The following is a 25,325-nucleotide window of genomic DNA, read 5'->3' as shown; positions in this document are numbered from 1 at the left end:
CTGCACTTAGACTTATTGCTTCTAAGCCACCCTTGAAGATGTGGGTGTTGGGGAACGTAGTAATTTCAAAAATTTCCTACGCACACGCAAGATCATGGTGATGTATAGCAACGAGGGGAGAGTATGATCTACGTACCATTGTAGATCGCAACGGAAGCGTTGACACAACGTAGAGGAAGTAGTCGTACGTCTTCTTCCCGATCCGACCGATCCAAGCACCGTTACTCCGGCACCTCCGAGTTCTTAGCACACGTTCAGCTCGATGACGATCCTCGGGCTCCGATCCAGCAAAGCGTCGAGGAAGAGTTCCGTCATCACGACGGCGTGGTGACGATCTTGATGTACTACCGACGCAGGGCTTCGCCTAAGCACTACAACGATATGACCGAGGTGGAATTTGGTGGCAGGGGGCACCGCACACGGCTAAGGAACGATCTCAATGATCAATTGTGTGTCTAGAGGTGCCCCCTGCCCCCGTATATAAAGGGGCAAAGGGGGAGGGGTGCGGCAGCCATAGGAGGAGTCCTACTCCCGCCGGGAGTAGGACTCCCCTCCAATCCTATTCCAAATAGGACTCCCCAAGTGGGGAAAGAGAGAGGGGTTGGCCGGCCACCTTCCCTAGTCCTAATAGGACTAGGAGAAGGGGGGAGGCGTGCAGCCCATGGGGCATCCCTTTCACCTTTCCACCAAGGCCCATGTTGGCCCATTTGGCTCCCGGGGGGTTCCGGTAACCCTCCCGGTATTCCGGTAAAATCCCGATTTCACCCGGAACACTTCCGATGTCCAAACATAGGCTTCCAATATATCAATCTTTACGTCTCGACCATTTCGAGACTCCTCGTCATGTCCGTGATCACATCCGGGACTCCGAACAACCTTCGGTACATCAAAATGCATAAACTCATAATAACTGTCATCGTAACGTTAAGCGTGCGGACCCTACGGTTCGAGAACAATGTAGACATGACCGAGACACGTCTCCAGTCAATAACCAATAGCGGGACCTGGATGCCCATATTGGTTCCTACATATTCTACGAAGATCTTTATCGGTCAGACCGCATAACAACATACGTTGTTCCCTTTGTCATCGGTATGTTACTTGCCCGAGATTCGATCGTCAGTATCCAATACTTAGTTCAATCTCGTTACCAGCAAGTCTCTTTACTCGTTCCGTAATACATCATCCCGCAACTAACTCATTAGTTGCCATGCTTGCAAGGCTTAAGTGATGTGCATTACCGAGAGGGCCCAGAGATACCTCTCCGACGATCGGAGTGACAAATCCTAATCTCGAAATACGCCAACCCAACATCTACCATTGGAGACACCTGTAGTACTCCTTTATAATCACCCAGTTACGTTGTGACGTTTGGTAGTACCCAAAGTGTTCCTCCGGCAAACGGGAGTTGCATAATCTCATAGTCATAGGAACATGTATAAGTCATGGATAAAGCAATAGCAACATACTAAACGATCGGGTGCTAAGCTAATAGAATGGGTCATGTCAATCAGATCATTCAACTAATGATGTGACCTCGTTAATCAAATAACAACTCTTTTGTCCATGGTTAGGAAACATAACCATCTTTGATTAACGAGCTAGTCAAGTAGAGGCATACTAGTGACACTCTGTTTGTCTATGTATTCACACATGTATTATGTTTCTGGTTAATACAATTCTAGCATGAATAATAAACATTTATCATGATATAAGGAAATAAATAATAACTTTATTATTGCCTCTAGGGCATATTTCCTTCAGTCTCCCACTTGCACTAGAGTCAATAATCTAGTTCACATCGCCATGTGATTTAACAGCAATAGTTCACATCACCATGTGATTAACACCCATAGTTCACATCGTCATGTGACCAACACTCAAAGGGTTTACTAGAGTCAGTAATCTAGTTCACATATCTATGTGATTAACACCCAAAGAGTACTAAGGTGTGATCATGTTTTGCTTGTGAGATAATTTTAGTCAACGGGTCTGTCACATTCAGATCCGTAAGTATTTTGCAAGTTCTATGTCTACAATGCTCTACACGGAGCTACTCTAGCTAATTGCTCCCACTTTCAATATGTATCCAGATTGAGACTTAGAATCATCTGGATCAGTGTCAAAAACTTGCATCGACGTAATCCTTTACGACGAACCTTTTTGTCACATCCATAATCGAGAAACATATCCTTATTTCACTAAGGATAATTCTGACCGCTGTCCAGTGATCTACTCCTAGATCACTATTGTACTCCCTTGCCAAATCAATGCAGGGTATACAATAGATCTGGTATACAGCATGGCATACTTTATAGAACCTATGGCCAAGGCATAGGGAATGACTTTCATTCTCTTTCTATCTTCTGCCGTGGTCGGGCTTTGAGTCTTACTCAACTTCACACCTTGTAACACAGGCAAGAACTCTTTCTTTGACTGCTCCATTTTGAACTACTTCAAAATCTTGTCAAGGTATGTACTCATTGAAAAAACTTATCAAGCGTCTTGATCTATCTCTATAGATCTTGAAGCTCAATATGTAAGCAGCTTCACCGAAGTCTTTCTTTGAAAAACTCCTTTCAAACACTCCTTTATGCTTTACAGAACAATTCTACATTATTTCCGATCAACAATATGTCATTCACATATACTTATCAGAAATGCTGTAGTGCTCCCACTCACTTTCTCGTAAATACAGGCTTCACTGCAAGTCTGTATAAAACTATATGCTTTGATCAACTCATCAAAGCATATATTCCAACTCCGAGATGCTTGCACTAGTCCACAGATGGATCGCTGGAGCTTGCACATTTTGTTAGCACCTTTCGGATTGACAAAACCTTCTATTGCATCATATACAACTTCTTCTTTAATAAATCCATTAAGGAATGCAGTTTTGTTTATCCATTTGCCAGATTTCATAAAATGCGGCAATTACTAACATGATTCGGACAGACTCAAGCATAGATACGAGTGAGAAGCTCTCATCGTAGTCAACACCTTGAACTTGTCGAAAACCTTTTGCGACAATTCTAGCTTTGTAGATAGTAACACTACTATCAACGTCCGTCTTCCTCTTGAAGATCCATTTATTCTCAATTGCTTGCCGATCATCGGGCAAGTCAACCAAAGTCCAAACTTTGTTCTCATACATGGATCATATCTCTTCATGGCCTCAAACCATTTCGCGGAATCTGGGCTCATCATCGCTTCCTCATAGTTCGTAGGTTCGTCATGGTCAAGTAACATGACCTCCAGAACAGGATTACCGTACCACTCTGGTGCGGATCTCACTCTGGTTTACCTACGAGATTCGGTAGTAACTTGATCTGAAGTTATATGATCATCATCATTAGCTTCCTCACTAATTGGTGTAGTAGTCACAAGAATAGATTTTTGTGATGAACTACTTTCCAATATGGTAGAAGGTACAATTACCTTATCAAGTTTTCTACTTTCCTCCCACTCACTTCTTTCGAGAGAAACTCCTTCTCTAGAAAGGATCCATTATAAGCAACGAATGTCTTGCCTTAGGATCTGTGATAGAAGGTGTACCCAACAGTCTCCTTTGGGTATCCTATGAAGACATATTTCTCCGATTTGGGTTTGAGCTTATCAGGATGAAACTTTTTCTCATAAGCATCGCAACCCCAAACTTCAAGAAACGACAACTTTGGTTTCTTGCCAAACCATAGTTCATAAGGCGTCGTCTCGACGGATATAGATGGTGCCCCTTTTTAACGTGAATGCAGCTGTCTCTAATGCATGATCCCAAAAATGATATTGGTAAATCGGTAAGAAACATCATAGATTGCACTATATCCAATAAAGTACGGTTATGACGTTCGGACACACCATTATGCTGTGGTGTTCCAGGTGGCGTGAGTAGTGAAACTATTTCACATTGTTTTAACTGAAGACTAAACTCATAACTCAAATACTCTTTTCCACGATCAGATCGTAGAAACTTTATTTTCTTGTTACGATGATTTTCCACTTCACTCTGAAATTCTTTGAACTGTTCAAGTGTTTCAGACTTACGTTTCATCAAGTAGATATCCCCATATCTGCTCAAATCATCTTGTGAAGGTCAGAAAATAATGATACCTGCTGTAAGCCTTAATATTCATCGGACCACATACATCAGTATGTATGATTTCCAACAAATCTGTTGCTTGCTTCATTGTTCCGGAGAACGGCGTTTTAGTCATCTTGCCCATAAGGCATGGTTCGCAAGCATCAAGTGATTCATAATCAAGTGATTCCAAAATCCCATCAGCATGGAGTTTCTTCATGCGCTTTACACCAATATGACCTAAACGGCAGTGCCACAAATAAGTTGCACTATCATTATTAACTTCGCATCTTTTGGTTTCAATATGATGAATATGTGTATTATTAAGATCGAGATCCAATGAACTATTTTCATTGGGTGTGTAACCATATAAGGTTTTATTCATGTAAACAGAACAACAATTTATTCTTTTACTCAAATGAATAACCGTATTACAATAAACATGATCAAATCATATTCATGCTCAACGCAAACACCAAATAACACTTATTTAGGTTCAACACTAATCCCGAAAGTATAGGGAGTGTGCGATGATGATCATATCAATCTTGGAACCGCTTCCAACACACATCGTCACTTCGCCCTTAACTAGTCTCTGTTCATTCTGCAACCCCCGTTTCGAGTTACTACTCTTAGCAACTGAACTAGCATCAAATACTGAGGGGTTGCTATAAACACTAGTAAAGTACACATCAATAACATGTATATCAAATATACTTATGTTCACTTTGCCATCCTTCTTATCCGCCAATCACTTGGGGTAGTTCCGCTTCCAGTGACCAGTCCCTTTGCAGTAGAAGCACTTAGTCTCAGGCTTAGGACCAGACTTGGGATTCTTCACTTGAGCAGCAACTTGCTTGCTGTTCTTCTTGAAGTTCCCCTTCTTCCCTCTGCCCTTTTCTTGAAACTAGTGGTCTTGTCAACCATCAACACTTGATGTTTTTCTTGATTTCTACCTTCGTTGATTTCAGCATCACGAAGAGCTTGGGAGTCGTTTCTGTTATCCCTTGCATATTATAGTTCATCACGAAGTTCTACTAACTTGGTGATGGTGACTAGAGAATTCTGTCAATCACTATCTTATCTAGAAGATTAACTCCCACTTGATTCAAGCGATTGTAGTACCCAGACAATCTGAGCACATGCTCACTAGTTGAGCGATTCTCCTCCATCTTTTAGCTATAGAACTTGTTGGAGACTTCATATGTCTCAACTCGGGTATTTGCTTGAAATATTAACTTCAACTCCTGGAACATCTCATATGGTCCATGACATTCGAAACGTCTTTGAAGTCCCGATTCTAAGCCATTAAGCATGGTGCACTAAACTATCAAGTAGTCATCATATTGAGCTAGCCAAACGTTCATAACGTCTGCATCTGCTCCTGCAATAGGTCTGTCACCTAGCGGTGCATCAAGGACATAATTTTTCTGTGCAACAATGAGGATAAACCTCAGATCACGGATCCAATCCGTATCATTGCTACTAACATCTTTCAACACAATTTTCTCTAGGAACATATCAAAATAAACATATGAAAGCAACAACGCGAGCTATTGATCTACAACATAATTTGCAAAATACTACCAGGACTAAGTTCATGATAAATTTAAGTTCAATTAATCATATTACTTAAGAACTCCCACTTAGATAGATATCCCTCTAATCCTCTAAGTGATCACGTGATCCAAATCAACTAAACCATAACCGATCATCACGTGAGATGGAGTAGTTTTCAATGGTGAACATCGTTATGTTGATCATATCTACTATATGATTCACGCTCGACCTTTCGGTCTCCGTGTTCCGAGGCCATATCTGTATATGCTTGGCTCATCAAGTATAACCTGAGTATTCCGCGTGTGCAACTGTTTTGCACCCGTTGTATTTGAACGTAGAACCTATCACACCCGATCATCACGTGGTGTCTCAGCACGAAGAACTTTCGCAACGGTGCATACTCAGGGAGAACACTTCTTGATAATTTAGTGAGAGATCATCTTATAATGCTACCGTCAATCAAAGCAAGATAAGATGCATAAAAGATAAACATCACATGTAATCAATATATGTGACATGATATGGCCATCATCATCTTGCTTCTTTGATCTCCATCTCCAAAGTACTGTCATGATCTATATCGTCACCGGCATGACACCATGATCTCCATCATCTTGATCTATATCAATGTGTCATCACGTGGTCGTCTCGCCAACAATTGCTCTTGCAACTATTGCTATCGCATAGCGATAAAGTAAAGCAATTATTGGACGCTTGCATCTTATGCAATAGAGAGACAACCATATGGATTTTGCCAGTTGCTGATAACTTCAACAAAACATGATCATCTCATACAACATCTTATATCTCATCACGTCTTCACCATATCACATCACAACATGCCCTGCAAAAACAAGTTAGACGTCCTCTACTTTGTTGTTGCAAGTTTTACGTGGCTGCTACGGGCTTAAGCAAGAACCAATCTCACCTACGCATCAAAACCACAACGATAGTTTGTCAAATAGACTCCGTTTTAACCTTCGCAAGGACCGGGCGTAGCCACACTCGGTTCAACTAAAGTTGGAGAAACAGTCACCCGCAAGTCACCTATGTGCGAAGCACGTCGGGGAAACCGGTCTCGCGTAAGCGTACGCGTAATGTCGGTCCGGGCCGCTTCATCCAACAATACCGCCGAACCAAAGTATGACATGCTGGTAGGTAGTATGACTTATATCTCCCACAACTCACTTGTGTTCTACTCGTGCATATAACATCAAACCATAAAACCTAGGCTCTGATACCACTGTTGGGGAACGTAGTAATTTCAAAAATTTCCTACGCACACGCAAGATCATGGTGATGTATAGCAACGAGGGGAGAGTATGATCTACGTACCCTTGTAGATCGCAACGGAAGCGTTGACACAACGTAGAGGAAGTAGTCGTACGTCTTCTTCCCGATCCGACCGATCCAAGCACCGTTACTCCGGCACCTCCGAGTTCTTAGCACACGTTCAGCTCGATGACGATCCTCGGGCTCCGATCCAGCAAAGCGTCGAGGAAGAGTTCCGTCATCACGACGGCGTGGTGACGATCTTGATGTACTACCGACGCAGGGCTTCGCCTAAGCACTACAACGATATGACCGAGGTGGAATTTGGTGGCAGGGGGCACCGCACACGGCTAAGGAACGATCTCAATGATCAATTGTGTGTCTAGAGGTGCCCCCTGCCCCCGTATATAAAGGGGCAAAGGGGGAGGGGTGCGGCAGCCATAGGAGGAGTCCTACTCCCGCCGGGAGTAGGACTCCCCTCCAATCCTATTCCAAATAGGACTCCCCAAGTGGGGAAAGAGAGAGGGGTTGGCCGGCCACCTTCCCTAGTCCTAATAGGACTAGGAGAAGGGGGGAGGCGTGCAGCCCATGGGGCAGCCCTTTCACCTTTCCACCAAGGCCCATGTTGGCCCATTTGGCTCCCGGGGGGTTCCGGTAACCCTCCCGGTATTCCGGTAAAATCCCGATTTCACCCGGAACACTTCCGATGTCCAAACATAGGCTTCCAATATATCAATCTTTACGTCTCGACCATTTCGAGACTCCTCGTCATGTCCGTGATCACATCCGGGACTCCGAACAACCTTCGGTACATCAAAATGCATAAACTCATAATAACTGTCATCGTAACGTTAAGCGTGCGGACCCTACGGTTCGAGAACAATGTAGACATGACCGAGACACGTCTCCAGTCAATAACCAATAGCGGGACCTGGATGCCCATATTGGTTCCTACATATTCTACGAAGATCTTTATCGGTCAGACCGCATAACAACATACGTTGTTCCCTTTGTCATCGGTATGTTACTTGCCCGAGATTCGATCGTCAGTATCCAATACTTAGTTCAATCTCGTTACCGGCAAGTCTCTTTACTCGTTCCGTAATACATCATCCCGCAACTAACTCATTAGTTGCCATGCTTGCAAGGCTTAAGTGATGTGCATTACCGAGAGGGCCCAGAGATACCTCTCCGACGATCGGAGTGACAAATCCTAATCTCGAAATACGCCAACCCAACATCTACCATTGGAGACACCTGTAGTACTCCTTTATAATCACCCAGTTACGTTGTGACGTTTGGTAGTACCCAAAGTGTTCCTCCGGCAAACGGGAGTTGCATAATCTCATAGTCATAGGAACATGTATAAGTCATGGATAAAGCAATAGCAACATACTAAACGATCGGGTGCTAAGCTAATAGAATGGGTCATGTCAATCAGATCATTCAACTAATGATGTGACCTCGTTAATCAAATAACAACTCTTTTGTCCATGGTTAGGAAACATAACCATCTTTGATTAACGAGCTAGTCAAGTAGAGGCACACTAGTGACACTCTGTTTGTCTATGTATTCACACATGTATTATGTTTCCGGTTAATACAATTCTAGCATGAATAATAAACATTTATCATGATATAAGGAAATAAATAATAACTTTATTATTGCCTCTAGGGCATATTTCCTTCAGTGGGTGGCTAAGAAAGCTTAACTCTCTTTTGCAGGGAAAGGTCTCCAGCAGAAAACCAAAATCGTCTGACGCTATTGCTGGGGACCTTAAACATCTTGTAGGGCACAAGATCAAATGCCCAAATGGTCTTACTATGTACTTCGTTCCTGAATCGCTTGCTACTCTCCCTATTAGTCCTAATCTGGATCTAAGCTTTCATAACCCACTGGTTCGTCAAATGTTTTTGCTTCACAATGCTCTTCGTGAAGCCTATCCCCCTAACTGCACTGTAGGGTACGACACCAGCGTCTTTAGAATGGATTATTGATAGTGGGTGTACAAATCGCATGACTGGCAAAAGAAGCCTTCTTATGGACTCAACCTTACGTCCATCCGACAAGAGCCACATCACATTTGCTGACACTGGTAAAAGTAAGGTATTGGGTCTAGGTAGAGTTGCAATCTCAAGGGATCAACACATGGATAAAGTCATGCTTGTTGAATCCCTTGGCTTCAACTTAATGTCTGTCTCAATGCTTTGCGATTTAAACATGATCGTAATATTTGGAAAATATCGTTGCCTTGTTCTAATGGAATCTGACAAGTCTCTAGTATTTGAAGGGTATTGAAAAGATGATTTGTACGTGGTAGATTTCTCAGCAGGACCACAGCTTGTCGTATGTCTTCTAGCAAAAGCTTCAGAATGCTGGCTCTGGCATCGGAGGCTTGGGCATGCTGGCATGAGGAACCTCCACACCCTGGCAAAGAAGAAGCATGTCATAGGCATCGAGGGCGTCAAGTTCAAGAAAGATCACTTATGCGGTGTCTGTGAGGCAGGAAAGATGACGAGGGCCAAACATCCCTCGAAGACAATCATGACCACTACTCGACCCTTCGAACTACTTCACATGGATCTTTTCGGTCCCACTCATTACTCAACTCTTACTACTACTGCTTGTCTCTATGGCTTTGTCATTGTTGATGATTATTCTAGATATACTTGGGTGCACATAATCCTTTACAAGACTGAAGTGCGGGATGTCTTCAGACGCTTCGCCAATCGAGCAATGAACAACTATGGCGCCAAGATAAAGCATATCAGAAGTGACAATGGCACTGAATTCAAGAACACTGGCCTTGATACATATCTTGATACCTTGGGCATCACACATGAATTCTCAGCCCCGTACACACCACAGCAGAATGGGGTCGTCGAACGCAAGAACAGAACACTCATTGAGATGGCCAGAACGATGCTAGATGAATACAAGACTCCAAGAAAATTCTGGCCTGAAGCCATTGATACTGCATGCCATACAATCAATCGTGTTTATCTTCACAAGCTTCTGAACAAGACATCTTATGAGCTCCTTACTGGCAAGAAGCCAAATGTCAGTTACTTCAGAGTATTTGGCGCCAGGTGCTGGATCAAGGACCCACATCACACCTCAAAGTTTGCACCAAAAGCACATGAGGGTTTTATGCTTGGATATGGAAAGGATTCGCACTCCTACAGAGTCTTGAATCTCTTTCATTACAAAATGGTTGAAACAGTGGATGTGCGGTTCGATGAGACCAACGGTTCACAAAGAGAGCAACTGCCAAATGTGCTAGATGAAGTTCCATCCAGTGAATCAATCAAGCTAATGGGAACTGGAGAAATTATACCTTCTGAAGCTCATCCTGAAGAAGAACTTATCATCTCAGCACCTGATCAACATGAAGACAATGCTTAGCCTGAAGACATTCCTTCTAACAACGACAATGATTAGCAAGAGCAAAATCTTCGCCCTGTACATCCTTGCGTTGCCAATGAAGTGCGGATTGAAAGAATAATTGATAGCATCAATGCACCCGGTCCACTCACTCGTTCAAGGGCAACTCAACTAGCAAATTTCTGTGGGCACTTCGCATTCGTCTCAATAACAGAACCCAAGAAAGTTGAAGAAGCCTTCATGGAACCTGAATGGATTCAAGCTATGCAAGACGAGCTTCAACAGTTTGAGCTGAATAATGTATGGGAACTGGTCAAGCGTCCCGATCCTCGGAAGCACAACATAATAGGCACCAAATGGATATACCGCAACAAGCAAGATGAGCATGGTCAAGTTGTCAGAAACAAAGCTCGTCTCATTGCTCAAGGATATACTCAAGTGGAAGGCATTGACTTCGATGAAACATTTGCTCCTGTGGCTAGACTTGAAGCCATACGCATACTGCTGGCCTATGCAAATCATCACAACATGCTTATTTATCAAATGGATGTGAAGAGCGCCTTCCTCAATGGCAAGATTGAAGAAGAAGTGTATGTTGCACAACCTCCTGGCTTTGAAGATCCAAAACATCCTGACATGGTATACAAGCTCAACAAGGCACTGTATGGCCTCAAACAAGCCCCTCGGGCCTGGTATGACACACTCAAATACTTCCTGAAGAGCAAAGGCTTCATACCTGGTTCTCTCGACCCCACTCTCTTCATGAAGACATATGATGGTGAACTGTTTGTGTGCCAAATATATGTGGATGACATTATCTTCGGCTGCACCAATCAGAAGTACAGTGAAGAGTTTGGATATATGATGCAAGAGCAGTATCAAATGTCTATGATGGGAGAGCTGAAGTTCTTTCTCGGTCTTCAAATACGACAACAACGCAACGGCATCTTCATATCTCAAGAGAAGTATCTCAAAGAGTGCCTGAAGAAGTTCGGTATGCAAGACTGCAAAGGCTTCACGACGCCAATGCCAGCCAAGCATCATCTGGGTCCTGACGACAATGGTAAAGAGTTCGATCAAAAGGTATACCGCTCCATGATTGGTTCTTTACTTTATCTATGTGCATCTAGGCCAGATATTATGCTTAGTGTTTGCATGTGTGCTCAATTTCAAGCGGCACAAAAGGAGTCGCATCACTTAGCTGTGAAGCGAATTCTTCGATATTTGGCTCACACCCCAACTCTAGGATTATGGTTTCCAAAGGGCTCAGAGTTTGATCTGGTTGGATTCTCTGATGCTGATTATGCTGGTGACAAAGTTGATCGCAAGTCTACATCAGGAACATGTCACTTTCTGGGACGATCACTTGTATGTTGGTCTTCAAAGAAGCAGAACTGTGTATCTCTCTCCACTGCTGAATCTGAATACATTGCTGCTGGATCTTGCTGCGCTCAGCTTCTGTGGATGAAGCAAACGCTCAAAGACTATGGCGTTCATCTGAAGCAAGTGCCACTCTACTGCGACAACGAAAGCGCCATCAAGATTGCCAACAACCCAGTTCAGCACTCGAAGACAAAGCACATTGAAATTCGTCATCACTTTCTTAGAGATCATGTTGTGAAGGAAGATATTGATATCATACACGTCAACACTGAAGAGCAATTGGCAGATATCTTCACCAAGCCCTTGGATGAGAAGAGATTTTGCAAGTTATGGTGTGAGCTAAATATCCTGGAATCCTCAAATGTCCTGTGATCAGGCACACATCCTAACCCTTATGCATATTGATGACTTAGATGTGCAACACACGAAGTAAAGTATATCTTCAATCAATGAAGACATACATTCTAAGTGTGAATACATTAATGTGGAATTTGACTTCGGAGCGCCACGATAATTGTGCGCCGTGTCTGGGTCTAATACTTCCTATACGGTGGGTAACGCCACCACCAAATGTTCTATTTTGAAGTGTTTCACTCATGGCGTTACCTTGCTATGTCTTCACATTTGGTTTGGCTTCAATCTCAACATGTCTTCATGATTATCTTCACTATGTTGATTAGATATATATATATACTAGTGTTCTGTCCTCTACAGCATTCACTTATAGCTATGTCTTCTTGTTGAATCTTTTGAACTAAGTGAATATGATCGGACCCTAACCTCTCTATGCTATCTATCTCAAACTCTATCTCTCCAAATCATATGCATTCTATTGAAACTGTCGAATGTCTTCTCTATGTCCTTGTCAGCAGAAGATACAAAGACAAACCTTAAGTCCACCTTCAATGCTCATTCCTCCACATGAAACCCGGAGAAGTAGGAACGACCACTGACAATCTAGGCGTGCGTGGGACATCGAACAAACCCCAAAATTCTGCATGATGGCCATGTGTTCCTCAGATGCGAATCGCCAGGGGCACCTATTTAATAACGTAGTGCCGCCCCTGTACCTATAAATACACACTTCATGGCGGTCATTATCTCTTCTTCCACTCTCGCACGAACCCTAGCGCCACCGCTAGCCCTCGACGACGCCGGCGACGAAGCGCTTCGCTGCCGCAACCTCTCCGACGCCGTCTTCACGCCGACCGCGGACATCGTCCTCTCTGCCGTCGCCGTAGGTGTCCTCCGTCGCCAAGTTAGGGCACGGAAGATCGAACTGCTCGGCCTCATCTTCCACTCCGTCTAGCAGTTCTTAGTGTGGTAAATAAAACTTCCTTTTTTTACGGCACCGTTGATCCTATGGCTTTGTCACTTTCTACCACAAGCAGTTTCTATTCACACAAGTTAGATCTCTCTCATACTGCATCTCATAACATGCCTAGTATATTCACTTATGCTTCACAAAGTAGTTGGATTCCTCACTTGTACTGATCTCTGGATTCGTACAAATCTGGAACCAACTCCTTATCTATGAGTGAATGCCTTCGCACGATGAGGTCAATGTCTTCTAAACTGATTTATATTCAAAATCTTCTGAGAATGCATATGACCTCTTTCCCTTCCCTCGCACCTTAATGCTGTCACAGGTACATGTCCGTGGGAGAATCCCTTGGTTCTCATAGTCTGCATTCATTTGCAGAATTCTTACAGCATCATATAAATTCTCCCGAAGCAAGTTCCTGTTTGTCCAGCAAGCGAAAATCTTTAAAGCCTTTGAACGTGTTGAAGCCTTTTAGTTTAAAGTTCATGGCTTCAGAGAAATCAACAAGGAAGGGTGGCAGAAAGCGTCATGGAGAAACATCTAGAGATCTGCCAGATGACCTCTCAGAACTGTACAAGACAGATCTTGAAGAGGATTACAATCAGCGCAAGACCCGAATCCAATGGATTCGAAGATATTGGGCAGAACAATGGTTCAAATACCGATCTGTAACCCAGGAATATGCTGAGAAAAATGCCATCAAAAGACCGTGGGGAGACATCCTATACAAGAATCTTCAACCCAGGTCCAGAGATGAAGCCATTGAACAAGGCTTCTATCCCTGCATGGTCCGTGGGCCACAGCCTGTTGATGCACACCCATCGTCACTACTATGGTGTCGTGACGACATTCTGTTCAAGCGCAACTTCCAGTTTGCCCAGAACTCAGCGAAGCAAAATAAGAAGACATTGGGACTAGACTTCAACCCTTGTCCCTCAGCTCCAAGGGCTGATGGCACACGAGATGCAGAACCCAATGTCGTCGGTCCTTTCTACAACCTTGAAGGCCTCATCACCCATATCTTGGTTCAAGGGACTGCAGTGAATGAGCCTGCAGCTGACGCTGAATCAGATGAAGCGCCTGCAGCGCCGAAGCCAAAGAAGTTGAAGAATCCTAAAGCTTCAAAGCCTGCCCCTTCACCAAAAATCTCACGGGCGAAGCCACTGGCAACTGCACCTCCTGAAGACAGTGTGCAGTCCGAAGATTTATCACGCATATCCAAGCCCCAGAAGGTCAAGATGCCTCTGCCACACACCGGCTAAGAGCTAACAGCTGCTGCCATTCTACGCAATGATGCCATTGATCTGTCAAGTGATGAAGATCTTGCAGATGACGCTCTTGAGCAACTCATCAAGAGCAAAGAAGAAGCAGAAATCTTCAATGATCTGCCTCTCTTTGATGTAACAATCATCCACAACTTCATTGATGAATGGTTTGACACGCCAAACATCAGCTTCGACGATCTCCAACTACCCATTGGCCTCAGTGTCGCCTTCCATGGCGCCATTGCTTCAGAGTTAGCTATCGCCCAGAGCATTGTTGAACTGAAGCAGAAGATTGACTTTGAGAAATCTCAGTTCAAGAAGCATATGGCCAAGCTCAGCATGCAAGGCGTGAAGAATTTCAAGATTATGCTGCACGAGCTCAAGGAAGCCTTTCTAAAGAACGTGCAGAAGCTCAGGGTTCTCGTGAGCGCATGAAGGTCCTGGCTGATAGGTGTGTGCAAGCCTACAATGAGGCTGAGAAGCGCAAGGCCCTTAGGCGTCCTGGCATCGACCCCAGGATGGCTGCAAAGAAGAAGAAGAAGCCTGCTATGGCCGAACCCGACGCACCAAGGCAGAAAGCAGATCCCATTGTCTTCCCAACTAGCATGACTGGCTCGAAACCAAAGCCAGGTCAACCGCTTCAGAACTGAAGAAGACGAGGACTGCTGAGGCTGAAGCCAGAAAGAGGAAACATCCTGAAGCCTCTGCTACTGCTCCCTCCAAGAAGAAGCGGAAGACCAAGAAGGAACGGGCTGCTCCCACAGAGCCCTTAATTGTTGAACCCATCTCCATGGTTCGCCCTGACGCTGAACATCAAGAGCGTCAACTGACTGTCCATGAGCCTGCTTTCACAGAGGCTCATGAAGCTGAAGACTTTCCAGCAGTTGATCCCATCGCTGCTGAAGACATTGGTCATCATGACCATATTGAAGATGATGCAGCCCTTCCTCAGCTAGAACACCAACAGGTATCATCGCCTGTGCTAACGCACAGCGAACTCATCAGCATTGGTCGTCCACTGACGCCAATTGCACATGATGCTTCATGGGCGGATCACCCACAAGCACAAGAGGAAGATGACTTTGAGGCCCAGCCAACTCCAACTCCACAAGCGTCGCCAGTGTTACGCAGGCTTCGCAAAGGACCAAGGCCTCCAGTCTCTGAGTCTGAAGCTAAAGCTGCTGAAGACATTCTGGCTGCATCAGCTGATGAAGAAGAAACCCCAAGCGCTGCTACACCCCCGTCTCACCAAGAAGCTGTTCTCGAGGAGAACGTGACTGTGACCGACCCTCCAGCTCGTCAAGTGGAGGTTGAACATCTTGAGGCCGCCACCACCAACACCACTGAAGCCACTGACGCTGTTATGGCTGAAGCTAATGTGGAGCCCTCACCAATAAAAGCACCAGAAGTCAGCGAAGCCACTGATCCCGCCACTTTTGTTCCTGAGTCTGCTGCCGATCCCCAGTTCGATTATCATGTTGAGCACAAGCCTCAGGTACAGAAGCCAATCCCAAGATTGCCAAGGTTCCCAGGTCCTGCATCAGCACCTGGCTCCTTCAATATCAATGGCTTCAGAGCAGACAACACATTCTTCAACAGCTCCAGGAACCCCTACTCTAGGGAAAGAATATCATCTGATCGGTTCTGGAGTTATCCGCAGCGAAGCTATTACTCATGCGTTCTTTACAACCAAGGTCGCATCTTCCCACACAAGCGCCTTGACATTGAAGCAATAGCTGGTCTGCCCTGTCTGGAAGAAGCTCTGGATTGCTTCAAAGAGGTTGGACTGCTGCCGTTTGTCACTGACCAAGAGCATTGGAATGAAGAGTTGCTGCTCCAATTCTATGCCACACTTCACATCCGCGGGCATAGCAGAGATCCAAAGACTTGGGTCCTGGAGTGGATGACAGGAAACGTTCATCACAAAGCCAAAGCCTTTGACATCATTGAGCTCACTGGTTTTCCCACTCCTGACGATCTCTACGAGCATGGCTGTCAGCTTCATAGTGAAGCTATTGAGAGCATCTTTCAGAAGACTGAACCTAATATGAGTCAGATGCTCAGCATGATGAAGCCATTGCCCCAAGATGCTGCTTATCCCACGGAGTTCTTCGTTGAAGACCTTGAGTATCTGCCAAGAACCATTTATCACATCATAAGGCAAACTCTCTGGCCAATCAAAGTACATTCTCCCCATGCCAAACTGGAAGGTGCAATGAAGACTTTGGTCTTCTACATTCTTCATGGAAAATGCTTCAATACACAGGATTTCTTCATTCGCCAACTTGCTGCATCTGGCTCTGAACTGTTTGGTTTGAAGTTTTACGCCCCTTGGGTGATGCGGCTGATCAAACTTCACTCCTCTATCTCATATCAGCCCTCGGCCCGCAACCATCGGATCTTTTTGCCTAATGTAGATATGTATATTGAAGCCATCTATCCTGAGCCTGCCAAGGAACCTCTCAGTCTTCAGAATGCAGAGCATCAAAGTTTCACTCAGAACGTTGAAGGCGTGGAAGCCGTAACTCGTGCGTATCCTTTGGCTGGCACTACACATGCACCGCATCCTGCTCTCACTGAAGCCACTGACAGTACAACTGCTCCACGACCCAAGAAGCGCACTCGTGTTCTCAACGACCGAGAGCTTCTTGTGGCTCTTCATCAGAAACAGGATAGGCATCATGACTGGCTGAAGCGTCAGATGCAAAGCCTCTTGGTGGATGTTAATCACATTCGCAATCTTGCCACCAAGAATGCTTTTTTTGCCCATGAAACCTCTCGCCGCACATGGAAAGGGCTAACGCTGATGTGTTCTGAAGATGATCTTCAAGAGGATGGCTTCACTAAGCGATTCAAGTTTGACTCCACACCTCCTCGAAGGGCAGTGCTGCGATGAACTCCATCCCTTGAAGACTCTGAGTTCTCTTCCTCTGCTGCAACTGTGAATGCCAGAGTGATCGAGGATGAAGACAATGCTACTTCACCGCCACCTCCTTCAGCACGCTTCGACTCTGCTCCAAGCTCTTCAGCACCGCCAAGCACCACCAACGACCCTGCTGCTTCACCTACTCCTCATGGGAACGAGTAGATGCTCTATGTCTTCAAACCTTTTTGGTCCTTACTGACAAAAGGGGGAGAAGCATATGAGGTTGATAGTCTTCAAGCGGGTCCATATGGGCGGGTGCTTTATATTTTGCTTCGTGCTTACAACTCTCGTTTTGCTACATTTGGTTCTTTGAGTTGTAACACTTAAACTCGATGGTCGTCTGCTACTTATCTGCCACCTTGTGTTGCGATGATAATTCCGCACTTAGATCATTCTGCAGACGTCCATTTTCCATTATGCATGTCATTATCTTCATATACTTTCACATGCATAGTGGATTGTCATCATAAGTTGAAGTGGATCTCCACAAGTACAACCTGCCATGTGCTTTCCAAAAGCAAATTACTTATATGCACATCTTCAGGGGGAGCCCTTGCAACTTATGAAGACAATTCCTTATCCTTTACAATTTCACAGATTATATTCCCCGTTGAAAACTTCAACTAGTTTGTCATCAATCACCAAAAAGGGGGAGATTGTAAGTGCATCTAGTGCCACCCCTAGTTGGTTTTGGAGTATTGACGACAAACCTAGTTGAGGGACTAATGTGTTTGTGAGAATTGCAGGATAACACAGGTAGAAGTCCCTCATTGATTCGGTTTTCCTACCAGAGATGACCCCTAAAAAATGTATGAAGACATTGAAGTCAAAGGTGGTATATGAAGATATTCACATTGAAGACTATGACAAGAGAAGACACCACATGAAGCCTATGGAGCTCGAAGACTTAGATCTTTCATAGTTCTCTTTCTTCTGTGTTGAGTCATAGGAACCACCGTACTGTTAAGTGGGGTCCAAGAGAACCAGTCAGAATGACTGAAGTGATGCTTAAACAAAACCTATGTCTTCGAGTGAAGACTTTGAGAGCGAATCTTGTCCAGAGTCGGGCAAGTCAGCTTTGCTTGAAGCCCAAGTAAAGTTGCCGTGTGAGTTTGAAATCTGACCGTTGGAACACGTGTCAGTTCCTTAGTGACCCAGGGTCATTTTGAACAAATCAGGTCGGGTTGCCAAGTGGCTATAAATAGCCCACCCACTACAACCATAAACGGTTGGCTGCTCAGATTCAGAGTACGGCTTTTGTCGTTTGAGAGCAACCCACCTCGAAGCCTTTGAGAGAGAATTCCTTGCGAGGGTAAAGCCCTAACCACCCAGAGCCAAAGAGAATTAGGCATCACTTAAGTCTTCTTGTCTGTGTGATCTGAAGACTTATTACACTTGAGGACTGTGTATCCTCCAGCCGGTTAGGCGTCGCGTTCTGAGCATCCAAGAGACATTGTGGATTGCCTGTGAACGAAGTCTGTGAAGGTTTGGGAGTCTACCTTGAAGACTTACCAGAGTGATTGGGCGAGGTCTGTGTGACCTTAGCTCAAGGGGAATACGGTGAGGACTGGGTGTCCTGAGCTGCGTGTTCAGGACTGGGTGTCCGGGACTGTGTGTCCTAAGGTTTAAATACCTAGCCGCCCTAACCAGACGTACAGTTGTCACAGCAACTGGAACTGGTCCAACAAATCATTGTCTTCAGCGAGTCACTGGTTTCATCTTCCCTTCCCTTTACTTACTGTTACTCCCTGTGAAGTCATTGTATGTCCGCACTATCTTTTGTCTTCACTGAGTGACTGCATGTTCTGTGTGGCTTCACAATATCTTCCTACCTGATCCTTACTACATTGCTGCTATTAGTCATTGTGCTTTCACTCTATTGAATATTTGACTATGGCTTGCCTAGTGTAGTCTACCTTCCGCTGCAGGGTAATAGGTTTATTTCTATCATTTGTCTTCATAACTTCCACGTTTTGAAGACTTTCATAAAAATCGCCTATTCACCCCCCCCCCTCTAGTCGATATAACGCACTTTCAATCTCGATCTATGCCAACTCAACAAACACCATCGGAGACACATGTAGAGCATCTTTATAATCACCCAGTTACGTTGTGACGTTTGATGGCACATAAGGTGTTCCTTCGGTAGTCGGGAGTTGCATAATCTCATAGTCAGAGGAATATGTATAAGTCATGATGAAAGCAAGAGCAATAAAACTAAATGATCATTTATGCTAAGCTAACGGATGGGTCTTGTCCATCACATCATTCTCTAATGATGTGATCCCGTTCATCAAATGACAACACATGTCTATGGTCAGGAAACTTAACCATATTTGATTAACGAGCTAGTCAAGTAGAGGCATACTATAGACACTCTGTTTTGTCTATGTATTCACACATGTACTAAGTTTCTGGTTAATACAATTCTAGCCTGAATAATAAACATTTATCATGATATAAGGAAATATAAATAACAACTTTATTATTGCCTCTAGGGCATATTTCCTTCAGTAACCTAGTCCAGGTATTGTGACTTGGATGGGGCATCCGACATTTGATGTTAGGTATTGGTGCGATGTCTGTTTGGTATTAGGCTCGGACATTCGGCACCCCTTCATCACGGGGATAGGAGTAGCGATATGTGTTGCCAAGATGGAGGCTTCAGACTTACTGATATATTACCTTATAAGGGCTTTGTGAATAATTAATAAAATGGCTGCATGCATAGTCCAGATGCAGAGAGCGGGGTACATCCTCCTTTCAAAAAAGGTACATTAGGAAGGTAGTATCTCTGTCACATAACTTTTTCAATGTTTTATTAGTATATTATAATTCATTTATTTTATTTCACTCTAGAAGTTAGCGAGATTATTGATTTGTCATCCAAATGTTTCCCTCCGGTGTCATCCGGGCATAATAATAATAAATCTTTTGTAGGGTTCTTACAGCATTAATGAGGATGCATTTCATAAACAACCTCTTCTTCTAAATCCCTGATCCAAGTTCTGGAAAAATCACATATGCATCTTATTTTAAGATGGTGTAAAACGTACGTCTGGATACCACTATCGTGCACTTAACCTTAAGCAAAGAGAAGCAAGATCCTTTTGATCTAGAGCGATATATGTCTGCAGGGTGCTGTTGAGGTTTGGCCCGGAGATGAGGACGATAAACGTGCTCCCTCTCTAGCGGCGAATGTAGAGCCACGCCTCTCGAAACCACCCCACGAACCTCTTAGCACCTTCCTCTGCCTCTGTTAACCTCGTCCCTCCACACCTCAACAGTGGCGGATCTAGAATTCGACCAACGTGGAGGCAACATTATAAAGGGTAATCGTTTTTTTGTCCAAACACATTACAAATAGTTAATAAAGTACTACCTATGAATGCACTAGTAAAAAATATTCTACAGAGGCCGGGGATATTCCTCCTTTTCAAAAAAAAAATTCTGCAAATTGTATATGGGGGCCATGGCCCCCACCACCCCACCCCTAGATCCGCCACTGCACCTCAAGCTTGCTGCTAGGCACCGATGCACGTGAACGCAATGGCGCATCCTCACGCTACCAGCAGACTGGGACCGCACTGATCCCACCGCGGCCGCCGGCGGCGACAAGCCCACGCCGACGAAGAATGCCGCCATGAGCTCGTGACCGGACGGAGGCGTGGGGAGTTTCAGTGTTTATTGCTACCTTGGAATGTGAGTGTGGCAGAAGTAGAAAGCCGGATCGTGAATGTTATGCAGAGCACAATGGGGTTCCGTCCAATTTTCGTTGGCGCGCGGAGGGATCAGGAGAGACTAGGGGAGGATCCCTGGGCCGGGGCTTAGTGCTTTGATCAGTGAAAGTGCACAACAAGAAATCATGATTAGAACAATTATGTATCGTAACGAATTAATTTGGAGGACACCAGATGCAAAAGTCTTCAACTCACAGGACCGAGCGACCAGCCGGGAGGCTCTTCAAGGTCAGGGATTACTGCAAGACCATAACTATTCTCTTTGTTTGCATGTTATATCACCATATATTTTGTTTCTCTACAAACAAACTGGTCGCATAAATGCTTTAACTCTCCATAACCTGCACGCGCCAAACGGCAAAACGCCATGTCCGAATCATCAAACCAGGATGCTTACTGATAGGAGGAGCATCAATCCATGTCACCAATTTTTTTCTCAATTTGACAAACGGAAAAATGTTTATAGGAAAAATATTTAATTTATTTTGGCAAAATGTTAGACATATATTAGAAATTTTTTGTTGACATATGCAAAAAATATATAGAATAATAACCGAAAGAACAAAGAAATTTTAAAAAAGAAATGAAATAAACAAAAGAAAAAAATAAAATGAGAAAAAAGAAACAAATGCAAAAAACAATAACAGAAGAAGAAGAAACCAGAAAATGATAAAAAGAAGAAGAAAACCGAAGAAAAGAAAGAAAAAAGATGAAAAAGAAAAGAAAAAAAATAAAAAGATGAAAAAATATTGGGGGAAATAGTGGAAAACAGGATCATTGTCGTGATGGTAGGCTGCACTAGCTATGAGCCATTATAACCTTGTTGAACTCCTAGGACCTCCTTTTCTTTTCTTTTAAGTATACACACTATCGGGCCGGCCTAGTTGAACTATCATCCCCTTTAGCGGGAGTAACTTCCATTCGGCTTAAGGCGAGGGGCGCTGCTGGAGGCTAGAGTCCGGTCCGTTCCAGCCAAGCCATTCGGGCTTTCACACTAAATTTTGTGCGATCTCCTAGTAAGCCTACTACGGCCCCTAGACTGAATCAATGGAGAAAACCACTGCAAGGTCAACTTATTCTCAATGTGGATGCTTCTTTTTCAGAGGAAGACAACTCAGGGGCCTGCGGTGCGATTATCAGAGATAGTAGTGGGATGTTCGTGGGTGCAGCAACGGCAAAATTAGAGCATGTGGCTGACGTGGTTTCAGCTGAAGCGGTTGCTCTTGTTGAAGGCCTTAAACTTGCCAGCAGGGTTGGAGCTAACTCTATCTTGGTACAATCAGACAGTGTGATCATTGCAGAAGTCCTTCAGCAAAATTTTGGACACTCAATGGTTGCAGCTCCAATACAGAAAACTTGTCGATCCTTGTTACGTGATTACGGAAAGGTCTTATTAGAGCATTGCAATCGTGAATCTAATACGGCTCCCAACGCGCTAGCTCAAAATGGACATGATGATCCGCCAACTTTGTGGTTGGACTCACCTCCGGATTTTATTTCCAGTCTTTTAGCGAATGATGTAACGTTGTTTAAATTAATAAAGGTAGTTATGGAGGCCCTTTCCCAAAAAAACGCGAGAGGCGCTGCTATTTCTCGCGTCCAGCGAGCAAGGCGCTGCGCTCATGCCGGGGGTAGCCCAAAACGGCCGGCCCAGCAGCGCGGGAGCCGCAACCTGTTTTTTTCTATTGTTGTTCTCATTTTGTGCTTCATTTCTGTACTTTTATTTGTACTTTAAAAACATTCTACATGTATATATACATACATACAGGGTCGCGCTATTCGTCACCCTGGGAACAAATATTTGAAAAATGTTGAACATGTATAAATGTTGAACATGTATTAAAAATGTTAAAAGAGTATATGAAAAATGTAAAACAACTATATTACAAATTTTGAACAAGTATTGCAAAATGTTGAACAAGAACTTTAAAAATGATGAACAAGTATTTGAAAATGTTGAATAAGTATTAAATATGTTGAACGGGTATTCGAAAAATGTTGAACGGGTATATGAGAAATGTTGAATAAATATTAAAAGTGTTGAATAACTATTAAAATGTTGAAGAAGTATTTGAAAAATGTTGAATACGCGGCCAAACAATGTTGAACATCTATACAAAAATTGTCAATCACTTGAAAAAGGAAAACCAAACAAAAGATGGAGAAAAAAATCAAAAAAGAAGAACAAAGAGAACAAAGAATGTAGAATGAAAAAATTAAAAGAAACGAAAGAAAACGAATTATATAAACAAAAAAGGAAGCAGGAGAAAAAAACCAAACAAAAAAAGAAAGAAAATTAAAAAGAGAGAGAAATAAAAATAAAACCTCCCGTATTTTACGTCAAGTGGAATGTGACTCTCATATGCAACACGAAGCCGATTGTGGCGCAGCTCTATGCATGATCCAAACGCCCCAGGTTCAAATCCCCTAGTCGTCGCGTTAAGGCGAGATATAGGTCCCGGGAACACCCTATTCGCCGCTCTCTGAGGTAAATTGTCGGGGATTTGCACAGGGGCAGGTATGCGAGGGAGAAGACTTGGGCCGGTCCACTTACAGCTTTAGACAGTGCCACCGACGGTTTTTGGAAACACGGTTTTTTCTTGTGCTGTTTCCTTTTGGGTTTACTCATTTTTCTTTTGTTTTATTTTTTTTATATTATTTTTTGCTTCTTTTTCTGTCTCTAATTTTATTTACTTTTTATTTTACTTTCTTCTTTTAGCTTTTTCAAGTTTTTTATTTTTGAAAATAGGTTCAGAAATTTGAAAAAAATCACATTTTCAGAAATTTATTCCAAATTTCACAAAATGTTTCCAATTTCAGTTTTTCTTTGGAAATATAAGAAATGTTAAAGTCAAAAAAGTATGAATTTGAAAAAAAATCGCATAGTATCGAAAAAGTTCAAAATCTTCGACTTGTTTTATAATTTGACAAGTTATTCAGCATTTGTGAAACAAAATACATTTTAATCCTTTTTCACAAATACGAAAAATGATTCAGAATTTTAAAACTGTTCCCGTTTCAAATTTTGTGCACGAATTCAAAAAATATTCATATTTCTATATTTTGTTCACAAATTAAAAAAAGGTTCGGGAATTTCCATAATTGTTCTAGTTTTTGAAGTTTGTTCATGTTTTAAAAATTTGTTCACAAATTCACAATATGTTTGGGGTATTTAAAAAATGTTTATATTTTACAAAAAAAATGTTCATAATTTCATGTTTTCAAAATTTGTTCAAACTTCACAATTTTTCATAAAAAATGTTAATGCTTAAAAAAATTACGCGGTTTCAAATTTTGTTCGCAACTTCAAAAAATGTTCCCATGTATCAAATTTTGTTCATGTTTCCAAAAAAGTGTACCAATACGTATTTTGTTCCCATTTTTGAAAAACAAATCCTGTTTTAACTTTTTTATGAATTAAAAAATGTTCTTGTTTCCAATTTTGTGTTCCAAAATTTAAAAACTGTTCATAATCTCAGAAAATATTCGGTAATTTCATAAAAAAATGCATTTTTTTCTTCCTGTTTCTTTAAAATCGGAATTACTAAATGGTTCACCTTTCAAAAAGAGTTTGGAATAGCAAAAACAAATACGGCATTTAAAAACTGTGCACAATTTTCAAAAATGTTTTACAAATGTTTTACAAATGTTTTCCAAATCTCAATGACTACTATGTGTTCTTATTGCGTTTGGCGCCTTTACTTTCAGTAGTTGATGTCTGATGTATTTGTTATCCGCTCGTGGTTTGGAGCCTGCGTAGTGCGAGTTCACATGATCAAATCCCACCTCTCTCATTGTTATTTTTTTTGTTGCGCGACAGGAAACAACAAGCGGCATATAGGTGGGTGGTCCAGGCCGACGACTGCCCACGCGAAACCCCGCCATTCTGCCGCAGGATGCAGCAGATAGGGGTTGTAAAAGAAAGGCCTACATACAACCATCGCATAATGGGCCAGCCCAGTCGAGAAACACTGTGCATCAACCCTGCTGTTTGAGGCAAAGTAGCATGAAATAGGATGTCCCATATTACATCGCCTATAGCAATCCCGTCGCATCGCCTGCGGCACGGCTCACACATCTGGCACGAGCAAACCTAAACAGTCATGCTTCTTTTATTTTTTGGTATTTTATCAATTTAGGAATTTCCTAAAATATATTTTGGTACAAAATTTTTTACTTCAAAAAATTGTAATTTTTTAAGTGTATTTACAAAATTAACCGCCGTTATTCTAGAAAAATAAAACACCCATGATGTGTTAAAAAATCATAATGTATCTAGAAAATATTCATGTTATTTAAAAAGTGTTCGCGTTTTTGTAAAACTATATTCTTGTAAAATTTTATGAGTATTTGTACAAAAAATAAACTTGCTTTAAAATGTTCACAACATTTAAT

General features: G+C 42.9%; 1 pseudogene; it reads right to left on the bottom strand.

The window, feature by feature from the left end:
* LOC125546908 (putative amino-acid acetyltransferase NAGS1, chloroplastic) overlaps positions 1-20,835 on the bottom strand; it is a 274,358-nt pseudogene extending 253,523 nt beyond the window's left edge.
* Positions 20,836-25,325: the final 4,490 nt, after the last annotated feature.

Source organism: Triticum urartu, chromosome 3A (genome assembly GCF_056163025.1).
Source record: "Triticum urartu cultivar PI428250 chromosome 3A, HENAU_Tu73, whole genome shotgun sequence".
In the NCBI taxonomy this organism is placed as follows: domain Eukaryota; kingdom Viridiplantae; phylum Streptophyta; class Magnoliopsida; order Poales; family Poaceae; genus Triticum; species Triticum urartu.
The sequence above is the reverse complement of the archived record's forward strand: the minus strand, read 5'-3'. Positions and strand labels throughout refer to the sequence as shown.